The following is an 18,089-nucleotide window of genomic DNA, read 5'->3' on the forward strand; positions in this document are numbered from 1 at the left end:
AGACTTATCTTGAAGCTACAGTACTGAAAACAAGCTTAATATTAGTATAAAGATAGAAAGATAGATCAAGGAATAGAACAGAAAAGCCCATGAACATATGAACCAAGTAAAAAACAACAACAACATACACCAAGCCGGTGCACTGGAGAAGGATAGTCTTTTCAACAAATAACACTCAAACAACTGAATATCCATATATCAAAGAAGAAGAAGAAGCCTGGACACATACCTCTAACTCAAAATCATATAAATGTAAAGTTTAGAATGATCCTGTCTAGAGGAAATCACACACAATCTTTGTGACTCTAGGTTAGGCAAGAATTTCTTCAATAGGACATTGAAAGCACAATATATAAAAGAAAAAATGATAAAACTGGACTTCAAAATTAAGTATTCCTTCTCTCTACAAGACACGGTTAAGAGAATGAAAAGACAAACCACAGACTAGAGGAAAGATATTTACGGAGGTATTTTAAAAGGCTTCATATCAGAAAATTAAACCAAAAAATTCTCAGCTCAGCAGTAAGAAAACTACCTAATTTAAAAATAAGATATGCTTAAAATCCAGACACTTCACCAAGAAAGATACAAAAGTGGCACACTAAGATGCTTAATCTTTAGGAAAATATAAAATAAGACCACAGTACCTCTGAACTCCTATTAAAATGGCAAAAATTAAAATGATTGGTCCTATCAAGTGTTTTTAAGAATGTGGAAAAATTGGAACTTCCAATGAGAATGAAAATAGTACAACTGATGAGAATGAAAAAAATGGGGCAGATACTTCAGAAAACAATTTGGAAGTTTCTTTAAAAAGTTATATACCTATGATATAATCCATCCATTTCATTCCTACATATTTACCCAGAAGGGAAATACACGTCCATACAATGATTGTACACAAATGCTGATAATAGTTTTTGTAATAATAAAGAAAAAAATAAAAGAATCCTGAAAACAACTCCAGTGTCCATCAACAAGTAAATGGACAAATTGATAAATCCCAACTGATATATAGTGATGGGCTTCCCTTGTGGCTCAGCTGGTAAAGAATCCTCCTGCAATGTGGGAGAGCTATGTTTGATCCCTGTGTTGGAAAGATCCCTTGGAGAAAGGAAAAGCTACCTACTCCAGTATTCTGGCCTGGAGAATTCCATGGACTGTATAGTCCATGGGGTCACAAAGAGTCAGACACAACTGATCGATTAAGTACCTCACTGTGTATCTATAGTGACAGGGGCTTCCCCTGTAGCTCAGTGGTAAAGAATCTGCCTGCAATGAAGGAATCACAGGAAATGCAGGTTCATTTCCTAGTTGGGAAGATCCCCTGCAGCAGAGTACGCAACCCACTCCAGTATTCTTGCCTGGAAAATCCCCATGGACAGAGGAGCGCAGTGAGCTACAGTCCATACAGCTGCAAAGAGCTGGACATGACTGAAGCAACTCAGCACAAACAACGCAGTCCACAGAGACTGGTATCTTAGGGAGGGAAGGGTGAGGAGGGAAAGTGAAGCGATTACCAAGGGACCGGAGAAAACTTTCGGGTGTGATGGACACGTTCATTCACTTGATTGTGGTGATGGTTTCACAAATGTTGACAATCAAAATTTAAATTGCACACTTTGAATATCTGCACTTATTTTATGTCAGTTATACCACAGAAAATTTGTTTAAAACTACATGAAGGTACCATTTATTCCCTATTAGATTTTTAAAAATTAAAATATGACAAAACACACAGTTGAGACTGTCCGGAAGGTAAGGAACTCTCTCTACAGAGAGCATGTGACATTAATTATCAACATGAAAACTATACCTCCTCTGACCTGAAGTGCTACTTCTAGGAACTCGTCCTATGGAAGGAAGTATGTCAATATGCATAACAGATATATTAGGATAAGATTTATTGAAGCATTGCTTGCAGTAAATTGTTGCCAAGTAGTAGAAATACTTCCACATCCATCAGTAGAGTTTAAAGCTAATTAAAATCAATTATGGTAAATTGCTGTAAGAACACATTATAGCTATAAAAAGCAAGAGGGAGTTTATTTTCTGAGAATGGAAAGATCCTCAGAATACACATTTGACCCTTGGACAACATGGGTTTGAACTGCTGAAGTCCACTTAAAGATGAAGTTTTTTCAATAAATTTAAATACCTGTTTTTTCATTTTACAGATGAACACACAAGTCAACTGAGTATGTGGCAAAGTTTGATGAGAGACCACAGTATGTAGAACCACAGAACCAGAGTTTGAATCCTGATTCTATCAAAATTACTTCAGCTTCCTGCCCTTGAGTGAGTCATTTTTCAGTTCCTTCATTTTTGAGACAGATTTTCAACTGGGGAGGAGGCACCCCTAATCCCTGCAATGTTCTCAGCTCAATTATACTTTTAAAGGACAAGGTACAGAACAACATGCATATGTTACCAAGAGAAGAAAGGGAGGCTGGAAGAATGAGCATGAAGACTACCCACAAAGGTGAAGATAATATTTGCAATATAACATGACATTTCTTTGCACAAAGGAAAAAAAGACAAGAAACTCAGAGGAACAAAATGATAAGAGACCAGGTATTTACAAGAGAGGATATCCAAATGGTCAATAAACATGAAAATGTGCTGAGCTTCATGTGTGACAGGAAAATCCAACTAATACCACCACACTACTGATTGGCTTCAAGTTTTAAAGAATAACAGCAAGTTTTGGTGAGGATGTGAAGTAACAAATTCTGCTACACTGTTGTTTGGACTCTAAGTTGATGCAACCACTATGAAGACACTTTGGTAGTATCTACTGAAGGGAAGATATTCACACTCTGACTCAGCAATTCCATTCCTAAGTATATAACCATCAGAAATGTTTATACATGTTTACCAAGATACACATACAAAATTATTCTCAGGGGCCTTAACTTCAACAGCCCCTGTAAATTCTGCACACTTAGTTTCAGTGCAAGGGGAGGGTTTTCCACACACCACCAAGCTATTCTCCAATCTCAGCTGTGTGTCCTACCATTCAACTCAATTCTGACACAATCTATCCAGTGATAGTATCTAGATCCACAGGTTAAAGACTTAGTCCCACAAGACAGCCTTCTACATCATATGATACTTAGAATTAACTTCTGACCAACTGGCTATAAATTAGATGTTCTGCAACCCCTTCCTTGGGTTCAGTTAATAAACTGGCTCACAGAAATCAGAAAACCAGTTTACTCACTAGATTTCTGATTTACTATCAAGGATATTAAAGGATACAAATCAAGAACCAAATGAATAGGTATATAGAGTGAATCTTCAACAAAGTAGCTTCTGTCCTCGTGGAACTTTAACGCCTGCATGGTGGCATGTGGAAAATCTCTGGTTGCCTAACCCAGAAGCTCTCCAAAACCCCTCCTTTTGTGTGTGTGTGGTTTTTTTTTTTTTTTAAATATGGAATGCTTCACGAATTTGTGTGTCATCCTTGTGCAGGGGCCATGCTAATCTTCTCTGTATCGTTCCAATTTTAGTATATGTGCTGCCGAAGCGAGCACTCCTTTTGTGTTTTTATGGAGGCTTCATTGCGTAGGCACTGTTGAGTAACTTATTGACCATTGGTGATTGATTGAATCTTCAACCCCTCTCCCCTCCCTGGAGGTCTTGAAACATGGGAGGTGGAGAGGAGACTGAATATTCAAAAGCTCTAAATGCATGATTTCTTGCCTGACAACTATTCCCTATTCTTAAGGTTCTTCCCAAAAGTCAAGTCATTAACATAAAACCAGTTGTGGTAGAAGGGGTCTTGTTATGAATAACAAGACACCGATTTTGCCTTTATGAAGCTACCATGAACAAGGGAACAAATATTACAACAATTAAAAAAATACTGCCATTGCTCTTATTCCTCAGAAAATTCCAAGGGTTTGGAAAACAATGAGCTAGGGACCACAGACAAACACCAAATACATATTTGTTATATATCACAATATCATAGCCTTAAACAGGAAACTACTCAAATATTCACCAAGAGTAGAATATATAAATTGTAGCATATTTACATAGTGGAATAGTGTACCCAGCAATAAAAGTAAAAAACCATAGCTGTATACAATATGATCTTAAATAAAATGAGCAAAGAAGCTCATTATAAAAGGATATATAACATACCCATAAGCGTATGATGCTATCCAATAACTCCACAGACACCAGTGTTTAGAGGTGCATGTGTGCTCAGTCACTGAGTCATGTCTGACTCAAGTGACTCCATGGACTGTACCCTGTCGGGCTCCTCTGTCCGTGGAATTTTCCAGGCAAGAATACTGGAGTGGGTTGCCGCTTCCTACTCCAGGGGATCTTCCTGACCCAGGGATGGAACTTGCTTATCTTGCATCTTCTGTACTGGCAGGTGGATTCTTTACCACTAGTGCCACCTGAGAAGCCATGTGATGTATACATAGGTGATAAAATTATAAGGCAAGGAAGTGTTGACCAATTAATTAGGATACTAGCTACCTTGAGGGACAGGTCATGATGTGGAGGAGAGGACTGACTCATGTGGTGATGCAGTGCTCTATTTCTTGACCTGGATAATAATTTCACAGTGTTCACTTTGTAATAACAGCAAAGCATTATACATTCTGCTCTTTTCTGCATGTCACATCACAGTACAAGTGGTTAAGGTTTACACTGAAAAATCCTACTGCCACCCACCCTTTTCCTCTGCCATGCAGTTCCCATATCCTCTCTGATGTGGAACTTCTCTAATTCCTTTCCTAATATAGGAGCATTTTTTACATGGATATATAGGTCATGTCCTGGTAGCTCATTTGGTAAAGGATCCACCTGCAGTGAAGGAGACCCTGGTTTGATTTCTGGGTCTGGAAGATCCACTAAGAATGGATAGTCTACTCATTCTAGTAATTTTGGGCTTCCCTGGTGGCTCAGCTGGTAAGGAATCTGCCTGTAATGTGGAGGACCTGGGTTCAATCCCTGGGTTGCTACCCACTCCAGTATTCTGGCCTGGAGAATTCCAAGGACTGTATAGTCCATGGGGTTGCAAAGAGTCTGACATGACTAAGCAACTTTCACTTTCACTCACAGGTCATATCAATATATTATTATTACAAGCCTAGTATTGATCCCTACCTTGATATTTGTCACCTGGGTTGTTTGCTCTTTTAATTAATAGATCTTAGAGATCCCACCACATAAATATTCTCTTCTACAGCTGCATAGTTTTACACTGTATCTGTGTACCAGGGCTAGTCCTTTTCTGAAAGACATTTGGTTTGTTTCTAATCTTTCTCTATTGCAAAGAATGCTACAGTGAGAATCTTTGTATACTAAATTTCACGTGAGTGTGCATATATCTAGAGGCTAAAGCCCACCAAAAGTGAATTGCTGTAATGAAGAGTGTGCATTTGTAACTTTGAGATTGTCAGCATAGAACCTATTTGCACTTCTACCAGCCAAGTTTAAAAATGCCCATTCCCCCACTGCCTTGTCAAATAGTGTGTGTCACTCAGTGTGGCAATTTCTGCCAGTTTGGTATATCAGCATTGAAGGAGTCCTTGGGCCTAGAGAAGAAAACAATGGTCTCAAAGACCCTTGCTGAATCATCTGAATTTGGGGAAAACAAATTCGAACTTTAAATCCCGCCCTGATGCTCCGGCCGGCTGCATCTACTTGGGACTTATCACCCGCTGCCCAAAACCTCCCACTCCTCTGTTCAACTACAAATGCCACCTCAACTAAAGATTACCCAAAACATCCCACCTGACTAACGTTTCCCTTATCACTTCCACAAACCTCCCTCTAAATATGAGGCCTCCCTGATCCCTCTCACACTCAGCCTGGTCGTTAGACAGAATGTCGCCCCTCCTTACCTGAATAAAGGTAACCTACATCCGTCTCTCCTTCTTTTCTGCCTCACCCCGAACTATGGCAACCCACTCCAGTATTCTTGCCTGGAAAATCCCATGGACGGAGGAGCCTATTAGGCTACAGTCCATGGGGGTGCAAAGAGTCAGACAAGACTGAGCAACCTCACTTTTCACCCCCATCTCTCCTTTTCTGCCTCCGCCAGAACGATACCTTACAAGCATAGTGTTATTCTCTCTCTCTTTAATTATGTGTAAAGTTGAGCCTCATCTTTCCATGTATTTTAGAGCATTTTTGTTTCCTTTTCTGTGAACTATTGTTAACTGTTCATGTTCTTTGCACATTTTTCTTATGAGTTTTATTTCTTTTCTTCTTGGTATCTAGGAGTTCTTGCCATACTGGAGAAATTAGCTCTTTATTCTTATTCTGTGAAATGAGTTGGAGCTATTTTTCCCCGTGTCGCTATTTGCTTTTCTTCTTTTCTTAGTGTGTATGTTTTGCCAATTGCAGATGCTCTCTCTTTCTCCTACTCTCCCTCCCTCAAAGTTATATACCTTCTCCTTATGGATTCTGACTTTTGATTCACATTTACAGAGATCTTCCCCACTCTAAGACATATAAAGGAACTTACCATATGTTCTTCTAATACATTTATGATTTCTGTTTATAACGTTTAAATCTTCAACCCACTTAGAATTTATCTTCATGAATAAAGTGTGTTATGTATCCAACTTAATATTATCTTAGATTATCCCCTACTATCTTCTGTTTAGTCAATAATCCATTGTTAACTACTTCAGTTCAATTCAGTCACTCAATTATATCTGACTCTTTGCATGAACTGCAGCACGCCTGTCCTCCCTGCCCATCACCAACTCCCGAAACTTGCTCAAATTCATGTCCATCGAGTTGGTGATGCCATCCAACCATCTTATCCTCTGTCATCCCCTTCTCCTCCTGCCTTCAATCTTTCCCAGCATCAGGGTCTTTTCAAATGAGTCAGTTCTTCGCATCAGGTGGCCAAAGTATTGGAGTTTCAGCTTCAGCATCAGTCCTTCCAATGAACACCCAAGACTGATTTCCTTTAGGACTAACTGGTTGGATCTCCTTGCAGTCCAAGGGTCTCTCAAGAGTCTTCCCCAACACCACAGTTCAAAAGCATCAATTCTTCAGCACTCATCTTTATTTATGGTCTAACTCTCTCATCCATACATGACTACGGGAAAAACTATAGCTTTGACTAGACGAACCTTTGTCAGCAAAGTTTTGCTTAATACTTTTATTCTCCCAACAGTAAAGTAATTTATTGTACAGAAGAGATTTTAACTTATCCACATTCTATGCCCTCAAAGTGCCAAAGATACACAAATATCTCTTCATCTCTAAGTGAAATGAAGGAAAATCACACAGATTCCCCTGCCAAGTGGCAGGAAAGGTGTAGCCTGAGTGATAGGCCAGCCTCCAAAGCCCTAAGAATGCCAAGTCAGTACTGTTTTCCAGGCTTCCAGATGAATCAACTGAGGTTGCACATGCCTTTCACTGAAAACTCATGATTGAGAAGTTCCACTAAATTCTTCACAAGATTATGGTAACCAAGAAGCTGGTTTACAACAACAAACAACCCATTCAATTCATTCTTGCAATGCATTCCTCGCCCCCCAACCCCCGCTTCCCCTACCCTCCCACTGAATTATTCAAATCCATCAAAATATTATACAATGGCCAATCCACGTTGAAAATACATGTAGTTAAAAAAGGTTGTGATGACATTATGAATACACTGTTCTCCCATGAGCTTAATAACCATACCAGGGTCACAAACAAAGGCATATGAACAAGGTTAGATGAAAAGATTGGGAAATAATGCAAGAAAATAATCTTGAAAGAGGCCAGATAGCCCAGAGTTTTATTTTCTCCAAAAATATTTTTTACTTATCTCCCTCTCTCTTGTTTAATCAACAATGTCGTGAGGCAAATCCATGCTATCCTCTACTTAGGTGTGGTTGGATCTTGTTTGAAGGACATGTCAACTAAGAGGTAGCTAAAGTGAAATGCCTTCTTTCATTTGTGTGGTATAATGGGAATGACAATGATGGAGTAGTCCAAAACTTGGGTTTTGCTCTTTACTCATTGAATGACCGATAACAAATCACATAATCCTTTGTCTGGTAAGAAATTGCTCAATTTTGTCTAACTATTTGCAACCCCATGGACTATACCCTCCAGGCTCTTCTGTCCTGTTTGTACTAGAGTGGGTTGCCATTCCCTTCCCCAAGGGACCTTCCCAACTCAGGGATTGAAGGCAGGTCTCCTGTATTGCAGGCAGATTCTTTACCATCTGAGCCATCTGTGCTACATGGTAAGTGCTATGTAAGTGTAAGTTAATCCTTGGGTTTTGCTCTTTACTCTGTCAACTTAAAATATAGTCACATCCTGAAGTAGAGAGTATTTTATTTGTTGAAAAATCTTAGGACTTCAAGCCCAGCAGACAGCATCCCAAGTAGCACAAGAGGAGGAGGGAGAAGGAGACAAGGCTATATATAAATTTGCAACAAAGGGGGCAGGTAGTCTAAACATCAATAATTATTGTTAAGTAAGGAAAACCAGATAGCAGGTTAAGGAATTTTGCATTTCCTATGTACGGGAAGATGCAAGAGTCTGGGGTTATTAAAGTCATTTCTTTCATATGCATCTCAGCTATCTAGGGCCAGCATCCTGCATTTTTACAGAGGTATTCTTTTTCTTGAATTGCCTGCAGTTCAGTTCAGTCATTCAGTCGTTCAATCATGTCCGACTTTTTGCGACCCCATGGACTGCAGCACGCCAGGCCTCCCTGTCCATCACCAACTCCCAGAGTTTACTCAAACTCATGTCCATCAAGTCAGTGATGCCATCCAGCCATCTCATCCTCTGTCGTCCCCTTCTCCTCCTGCCTTCAATCTTTCCCAGCATCAGAGTCTTTTCAAATGAGTCAGTTCTTTGCATCAGGTGGTCAAAGTATTGGAATTTCAGCTTCAGCATCAGTCCTTCCAATGAACATTCGGGACTGATTTCCTTTAGGATGGACTGATCTCCTGGTTTGATCTCCTTGCAGTCCAAGGGTCTCTCAAGAGTCCTCTCCAACACCATAGCTCAAAAGCTTCAATTCTTTGGTGCTCAGCTTTCTTCACAGTCCAACTCTCACATCCATACATGACCACTGGAAAAACCATAGCCTTAACTAGACAGACCTTTGTTGGGAAAGCAATGTCTCTGCTTTTTAATATGTTATATAGGTTGGTGATAACTTTCCTTCCAAGGAGTAAGTGTCTTTTTATTTCATGGCTGCAGTCACCATCTGCAGTGATTTTGGAGCCCCCAAAAATAACATCAGCCATTGTTTCCACTGTTTCCCCATCTATTTCCCATGAAGTGATGGGACCAGATGCCATGATCTGAGTTTTCTGAATACTGAGCTTTAAGCCCACTTTTTCACTCTCCTCTTTCACTTTCATCAAGAGGCTCTTTAGTTCTTCTTCACTTTCTGCCATAAGGGTGGTATCATCTGCATATCTGAGGTTATTGATATTTCTCCTGGCAATCTTAAGTACAGCTTGTGCTTCTTCCAGCCTAGCATTTCTCATGATGTACTCTGCATATAAATTAAATAAGCAGGTGACAATATACAGCCTTGACATACTCCTTTTCCTATTTGGAACCAGTCTGTTGTTCTATGTCCAGTTCTAGCTGTTGCTTCCTGACCTGCATACAGATTTCTCAAGAGGCAGGTCAGGTGATCTGGTATTCCCATCTCTTTCAGAATTTTCCACAGTTGATTGTGATCCACACAGTCAAAGATTTTGGCATAGTCAATAAAGCAGAAATAGGTGTGGTTTGTTTTTTTTTCCCCCCCCCCCCGGAACTTGCCTTAGGGCTCTGTAATCACTGATGACTGTGACATCCTTAAATTCTGTAAGAAGTGACCGGCTTGTCAGGATGGCTCAGGAACTCATGGCTACTGCTTGCTGGCATGGCTCAGAAATTCACATTTGGAGGGTGAGAATCACAGACACCTGTGACATCCTTGTTTATTGATATGGCAGGAGATATCCGACTTGATGAATGTGAGTTTGAGCAAACACTGGGAGTTGGTGATGGACAGGGAAGTCTGGCATGCTGCAGTCCATGGGGTCGCAAAGAGTTAGACACAACTGAGCGACTGAACTGAACTGATCCCATTTCACAACTCACTGAATAGCCTAGAATAAGGCACTTAATCCTTTTCCAAACCCAAATTTCTTCTGTAGCATCAAGTAAGAGCTCTTTCATCTACAGCCACTATTGGATTGAGTTAGATGAGCTCCTATGGAACAAAGGGGCTTTTCAAAACACAGAATTATGGGATTTAGACTGTGTGGATAGAGAAGAAAAACAAGCCATATGCCCTAACCCAGTAATTCAATATAGAAACTGCCAATCTTGGGAGGGTATGGAAGCCACAGCCAAGGCAGAGTTGGAATCAGAACGCTGACTTCCCAATACCAAGCTCAGTGCTTTTTCCAAGCTGTCATGTTATAAGCCTTCAGCAGGTTGACAGTGAGGGTGGAGCATATCAGTCAGTCACACAGCTCAGGCGTGTCTCCACACCTGCACCTGCCACTAAGGTTGTACCTTAGAACAACAGCCTCACTCTCTCTGGGTCTTGGTTATCTTTTCACAGGAAAGAGTTGGGCTATATGCCTCTTTAGCAATGACATTCTAAGGAGTGACCCAGGGCCAAAACACACACACACACACCCTTTACCTGGCCACAGAAAGGTTTTGCAGTTCTATGAGTTCCCAACCCACCCTCATCTTCTAGGACTGCTCATTGTCTTAGATCAAGTCAAGTCCAAATACCTCTTTTTAACATTCAAAGCCCTACCATTACCAAACTGCCTTTCCCACCTGAACATAGCCTAGTGTGATCCTCACAGTCCCCATATGTTCCTGCCACTTCCCACCTCTGTGTTTTGATTTGTTCTATTCTTGAATTGCCATTATTTCCACACTGTTTTCAAGACTCTGCCTTTCTTTAAGGTCGGAGGATGATGGAAAGGATCCCGGTTCACCTGACCTACCACATGCATGTGCCATGTCACCAGGGTGTGATGCTGTGGGGGACCCTGTCCATACCCTGTTCCTCTCACTTTGCCCACAGTGTTCAGAGATATGCCTCCAAGCACAAAGCAGGGGCTCCACTACAAGCACTTTCTGCTTTTGAGTTTTAATTTTTTATGTGTACTTGGGGGAAATAAGGATCCAGAGAAGGGACGGGATTGGCCTAACATTACACGACTGATCAAGGACACATCCAAGATAGCTGAGCTGGAAAGGAAGCCTGGATCCCCTGACTTCTAACCAACAAACTTGATTTGTTTTTTCCCCCTATTGATGAGTTGAATAATTTAGCATTTAAATTGTGTGCATGTATATTTATTAGGGTTCTATTTTTAAGAGTAAAAAAGTCAAAGCCACCAAAATAAGAATAATTATGGTACCATTAGACTATAAAAGCTTGTGAAGTCATTAAGACATTTTAATAGAGTTATCTGGAATCTTTAAAAAATTATTTAAAAAGTGATTTATTTTTAATCTTTTGGCTACTTTGCATGGCAAGTGGGGTTTTAGATCCCCGAGGGATAAGAACCATGTCCCTTGCATTGGAAATGCAGTCTTAACCTCTGGGCCACCAGGGACATTTCTAAAAAGGATTTGGAGCATAGGAAAAATGAGATAGCATGCATAATTAACCAGGATATGTTGTCAATGAAAACAAGTGTAGGGGAATGTGTGAAATAATTCATCTGCATAAAAAAGAAAGCATACACATTCACACACATGTATGCAGGCACACACCAAACACCTGTATTGGAAACCAATCTAAATTATTATCAGAGCTTTACTGCATGGGAGAAGTACATGGATGCCAGCGTCCAGCCCCAACAGGATCCAGGGGTACCCTCAGGATGAACGGCGTCAGCGAGAGAGAGAAAGAGAAAGACCAGACCGGGGTGTGCAGCAGAGTCTGGCAATGCTTTATTTCTTACCGTAAATTTTATACCCTAAATTAGTACCTTTCTAAGGGGAAGATAGTTTAACATTACATCAACTTGTCCTTCACGAAACCAGGGTGTTTTCTGCATACTTCTTTGTTTATGAGGGTCTTGTACATTATCTTCTGGCCTTGGGGCCTATTAACATTTTATGCAAGTCAGGTGAATGTAAACCAATTTTCCGTTTCTGTGGTGATCTTAACAGAAAAGTTACAGTCTCATAGGGCAACAGTACAGCATGTCACAACATAGCAGAAATATAAACTTGTTAACATAGAAGTCAATTCTTCTGCAGAAGTTGTCAGTTGAATTTATCTGAGAGATTTACCCCACACAGACTCTGCGGCTTCAGTGAGGCAGCTTCTGCCTAGCACTCCTGGCTAACAATTAACAACCATCTCATTGTTACCACACTGGGGCTAAGCTCTTATTTTTCTAGATCTTTAACTATATTAACAATGGTTTCCATAACACAACCTTAGCACATTAAGAGCAAAAACACAACAAGCAAATGTTAAGCCAATAGCCACTTCTGGAATAATTTTTCTTGTGTTTTCTAATAGGGCTTCCTCACTCCCTGAAGGGCTCTATGTCTATTAGGGTCTTTATATTATCAGGTTCTTTATGCTGTTTCATGATTAGGGTATAATAAGCAGTCATGCATATTAGTACTAAGGGCATAGACACATTTGCTAAACAAACTAGAATGCCAGCAAAGGAGTTTAAATTGAAACACTCCTTTCATCCTAGATAATCTCATAAGGTATCACCACCTGGGAAACTTATTTAAAGTTCTAAATTGATTCTTATTTTAAAGAGATCGGGGAAGGACTTCTGCCTGTGTCACAGAAATTAGGGAGTAGTCTATTGAAGCAAGCATCAGAAAGACTGATATCATCTTTAAGGTGAGTGTTGGGGTCACCTTTTCGGAATCCCTGAAAACCTGATCCGCCTTGCCTGTCGGGTTTTCTCCTCATGACCTTGTCATGAGTGGGATCTCGTGAGCTGGCTCCCGGCACATGGAAATTTTTGCCATTTTTTTGTACTTGTGTAGAAGGAAATGGTAATCCACTCCAGTATTCTTGCCTAGAGAATCCTGTGGGAAGAGGAGCCTGGTGGGCTGCTGTCCATAGGGTCACACAAAGTCAGACACGACTGAAGCGACTTAGCATGCATGCGTGCATTGGAGAAAGAAATGGCAACCCGCTCCAGTATTCTTGCCTGGAGAATCCCAGGGACAGAGGAGCCTGGTGGGTTGCTGTCTGTGGGGTCAAACAGGGTTGGACACAACTGAAGTGACTTAGCAGCAGCAGTATGCATATGTGTTTTATAATGAACATGCACTATCTTCATAGTCAGAAAAAATAAGGATCCATCCATTTGGAAAGTTAAAATGCAAAAAATCTTAAAATCCATTTGGAGACACAAAAGACCCTGAATAGGCAAAGCAATTTTTAGAAAAATATAACTAGAGGAATCATACTTTGACTTCAGATTACACTACAAAGCAACAGTCATCAAAACAGTATCACACTGGCATAAAAACAGAAATATAGATCAATGGAACAGACTAGAAAGTGCAGAAATAAACTCACACACCTATGGTCCATTAATCTAGGAAAAAGAAGGCAACACTATACAATGGAAGAAAGATAATCTCTTCAATAAATGTAAAACTGGACAGTTCCATGAAAAAAAATTATTGAAATTAGAACATTCTCTAACACCATACACAAAAATAAACTCAACATTCATCAAAGACTTAAATATAAGACTGTATACTATAAAATGGATACTATGTTTTCTTAGAGGAAAACATAGGCAGAATACTCTGACATAAATCACAGAAAAATCTTTTGATCCTTTGGAAATAAAAGCAAAAACAAACAAATGGGGCCCAATTAAAATCAAAAGCTTTTGAACAGCAAAGGAAACCATAAAACAAAGCAGAAAACTCACAGAATGGGAGAAAATGTTTAGAAACAATTTGACTGACAAGAGAGTAATCTCCAAAATATACAAACAGCTCATGCAGCTCAATACTAAAAAAAAAAAAAAAAAAAGGAAAAAACCCAATCCAAAAATCAAGCAGAAGACCTAAATAGACATTTCTCTAAAGAAGACATACAGATGGCCAACAGACACAAATAAATTGCTCAACATTAGAGAAATGCCAATCAAAGCTACAATGGAAAAAAAAAAAAACAGCTACAATAAAGTATCACATCAGTGAGATGGTCATCTTCAAAAAGACTACAAATAATAAATGCTGAAGAGAGAAATGTGTGGAGAAAAGGGAACACTACTACACTGTTGGTGGAAAATTAGATTGGTACAGACACTATGGAGAACAGTGTGGAGGGTCCTTAAAAAGACTAAAAATAGAGCTATCACATGATCCAGCAATCCCACTCCTTGGCATATATCTGGATAAAACCATGGCTAAAAAGGATATGTGCACCCCAATGTTCACAGAAGCACCATTGACAAAATACATGGAAATAAACTAAATGTCGATCCATGAATTAATGGATAAAGAAGATGTGGTACCTATATAATGGAATATTACTTATTGAAAAGAATGAAATAATGCCATTTGCACCAACGTGAATGGACCTGGAGATTATTCCACTAAATGAAGTAAGTCAGACAAAGACAAATATCATAATATCACTTATGTGCAGAATTTTTTAAAAAGCTATAAATGAACTTATTTACAAAATGAAAACAGACTCAGAGACTTTGAAGGAAATAACAGTTACAGGGAAGAGGGGATAAATTGGGAGTTTGCGACTGACACCTATACACGGTTACATTTAAAATACATAACCAACAAGGGTCTACTATGTAGAACAGCAACTCTGCTCAATATTCTGTAATAACCTAAGTGGGAAAAGAATAGATACTTGCATAAGTATAACTGAATCACTTTACTGTACCCCTGAAACTAATACAACATTTTTGATCATCTATACTCCAATATAAAATAAAAAATTCTTTTAAAGAAAATATAAAATGCATAAAGAGAGAGAATTCTTTGATAGGTGTACATCCCACCCAGTAGAGGAGATGACAGAGAGAATGCAAACAAGTGAGTGCCTCAGCATCGAGACTGTCACAATCACTTTACTAGGTGAACTCAGACCTGACAGCTTACTTGCTCCCCTAGTTTAAAAGCTTCCCCATTAAGCCCTTAGCAACTGTGTCAGAAGATCAAAGCCATTCTTTAGTGATGGAACCTGAGGACAGCAAGGAGGAGAGGGCTACAAATTTCCTATGTGGCCCCTGGATAGTCTGAGTGTCCTTCCACATTATTTCTAACAGATCAATTTGCTTTCTGCTCCTCTTACTCTTGAGGATGCTTTCTTGGTGATGGTGGGAATTATTAACACAAGGAACTGACCCAACACTTGAGGCTTACTTAGTTCTCTCACTGATTGCAAAAGAAAGGAGCAGTTACCTTCTCTTCCTGAACCAGTTTCCTCTTTTACAAAACGGCACTAACTCTGTTTAGCCCCTGAGATTTCGTCATGTTATTTATAATATGTGCAAAAGGATTAATCTCCAAAATATATAAACAGCTCATGCAGCTCAATATAAAAAAAAAAACAAACACATAATCCAATTTAAAAAAATGGGCAGGAGACCTAAATATACATTTCTTCAAAGAAGACATTCAGATGGCCAACAGGCACATCAAAGGAAACTCAACATCACTAATTATTAGAGAAATGCAAATCAAAACTGCAATGAGGTATCACCTCACACCACTCAGAAAGACCATAATCAAAAATTCTACAAATAATAAATCCTAAAGAGGGTGTGAAGAAAAGGAAACCTCTTGCACTGTTGGTGGGAATGTAAATTGATACAGTGACTGTGGAGAACATTATGGAGGTTCTCTAAATATTTTAAAATAGAACTAACATATGACCCAGCAATCCCACTACTGGCCATATAACCTGAGAAAATCATCATTCAAAATGACACATGTACTCCAATGTTAATTGCAGCACTGTTTACAATAGCCAGGACATGGAAACAACTTACATGTCCAATAGCAGATGAATGGATACAAGAAGATGTGGTACATACATATGATGGAATATTAGTCATAAAAAGGAATGAAATTGGATCATTTGTAGAGATGTGGATGGACATAGAGTATGCCATACAGAGTGAAGTAAGTAAAAAAGAAAAACAAATATCGTATATTAATGCATACATGTGAAATCTAGAAAAATGGTACAGATGAACCTATATGCAGGGTAGGAATAGAAATGCAGACATACAGAATGGACATGTGGACATGGGTTGAGGGAGGGGAGGGTGGACAAATTGGGAGATTAGGACTCAAACATACACACTATCATGTGTAAAATAGATAGCTAGTGGGAAGCTGCTTATAACACAGGGGGCTCAGCCAGGTGCCCTGTAGTGACTTAGGTGGGTGGGGTGGGAGGGAGGCTCAAGAGGGATGGGGTATATGGATATCTGAATATATATAGCTGATTCACATTGTTATACAGCAGAAACATGACATTGCAAAGCAATTATACTCCAATTTTTAAAAATCTAAAAGAAAAAAGAAACTGGCTTTTGGTTCAAGATGGCAGAGTAGAAGGATATGTGCTCATCTCCTCTATGAGAGCACCAAAATCACAACTAGCTATTGAACAGCCATCGACAGGAGGACGCTGGGCCCCACCAAAAAAAGATACCCCAGGACCAAAGACCAGAAAAGAGGCCACAACAAGACAGAAGGAGGGGCATAATCATGATAAAATCAGGTTCCATACCCACTGGGTGGGTTACCCACAAACTGGAGAACAATAGTACCAAAGTAATTCTTTCACTGTCGTGAAGGTTTTGAGCCCCACGTCAGGCATCCTAGCCTGGGGATCTAACCTTGAAGGCCAGAAGGATTTAACTATAGTCAACCAAGTCCAGGAAGCACAGAGTCCTAGGCAGAATAAACCCAAGCAGGAACGCACCAAGACACATAGTAAAATCAAACTGGCAAAAGTTAAAGACAAAGGTAAAATATTAAAAAGCAACAAGGGAAAAACAAATAACATGCAAGGGAACTCCCACCAGGTTATCAGCTGATTTTTCAACAGAAACTCTACAAGCCAGAAGGGAATGGCATGATATATTTAAAGTGAGACCTACAGTCTCACCATAGATGAGAAGACCCCACAGCCAAGAATATGCTACCCTGCAAGACTCTCCAGCAGATTTGATGGAGAAATCAAAAGCTTTTGAGACAAGCAAAAGTTAAGAGAATTCAGCACCACCAAACCAGCTTTACAACAAATACTAAAGGAATTTCTCTAGGCAGGAAACACAATAGAAGGAAAAGACCCACAGAAAATAAACCCAAATTTTCTTAATTGTTTTATTAAGAAAATGGTAATAGGATCATCCATATCAATAATTACCTTAAATATAAATGAATTAAATGCACCAACCAAAAGACATAGACTAGCTGGGCAATGAAAACCTAACCTGTGCATATGTGTACTTTCACTTACCACATCACTCTGCTTGACCCTCCAAATTGTATGTAATTATTTTATATTGTAGGTTAATCATGTTCCCATTATAGCTTGCATTTGTAATTATCTTTTTTTTTAATCTAGCTCCTGACTGTGAAAACTGATAAACATCTTTTACTATTGTGATTATGTGACTGTTATTCACTTAATACCATTGTACCATGATCTGTCAACAGAAAACTAGACTTCTGTATCACCAAAACTACCATTTAGCAGAAAAATCTGTAATCACTTTTTTAAAATCCAGATGCATATTAGAATTATCTTGGAATTTTTTGGAAAATACAAATGTGCAGTTATTGTTTGTTCCTCCAAAACTCCAAATGTGTTTCTAATGAGCAGCTATGTTTAAAAACAACTGGACTATATGATGATCTTTTATCTAGTTTTTTCACTTTTTCTATTTCATAGCCAGTGCTCTCATTTCATTTGGTTTATGTTTTCTAATTTCTCCATCTCTTTTTTTTTTCTGATGTTCTTTCTCACGCCTTTATCAACTGTAGTAGAAAAGCTTTTGTGCGTGTGTGTGTGTATAGTATGTATATATTTAAAAAACTTATAGAATTTTTGCCTAACTAAAAATTTGACATTTTAA

The 18,089-nt window shown here is 39.2% G+C and overlaps 1 non-coding gene across 1 annotated transcript; it reads right to left on the reverse strand.

Moving 5' to 3' along the window:
* Positions 1-3,429: 3,429 nt before the first annotated feature.
* LOC136172692 (U6 spliceosomal RNA) lies at positions 3,430-3,536 on the reverse strand. The gene has a single exon (XR_010664046.1). It is a non-coding gene; the product is annotated as a U6 spliceosomal RNA (small nuclear RNA).
* Positions 3,537-18,089: the final 14,553 nt, after the last annotated feature.

Source organism: Muntiacus reevesi, chromosome 7 (assembly GCF_963930625.1).
Source record: "Muntiacus reevesi chromosome 7, mMunRee1.1, whole genome shotgun sequence".
Classification (NCBI taxonomy): domain Eukaryota; kingdom Metazoa; phylum Chordata; class Mammalia; order Artiodactyla; family Cervidae; genus Muntiacus; species Muntiacus reevesi.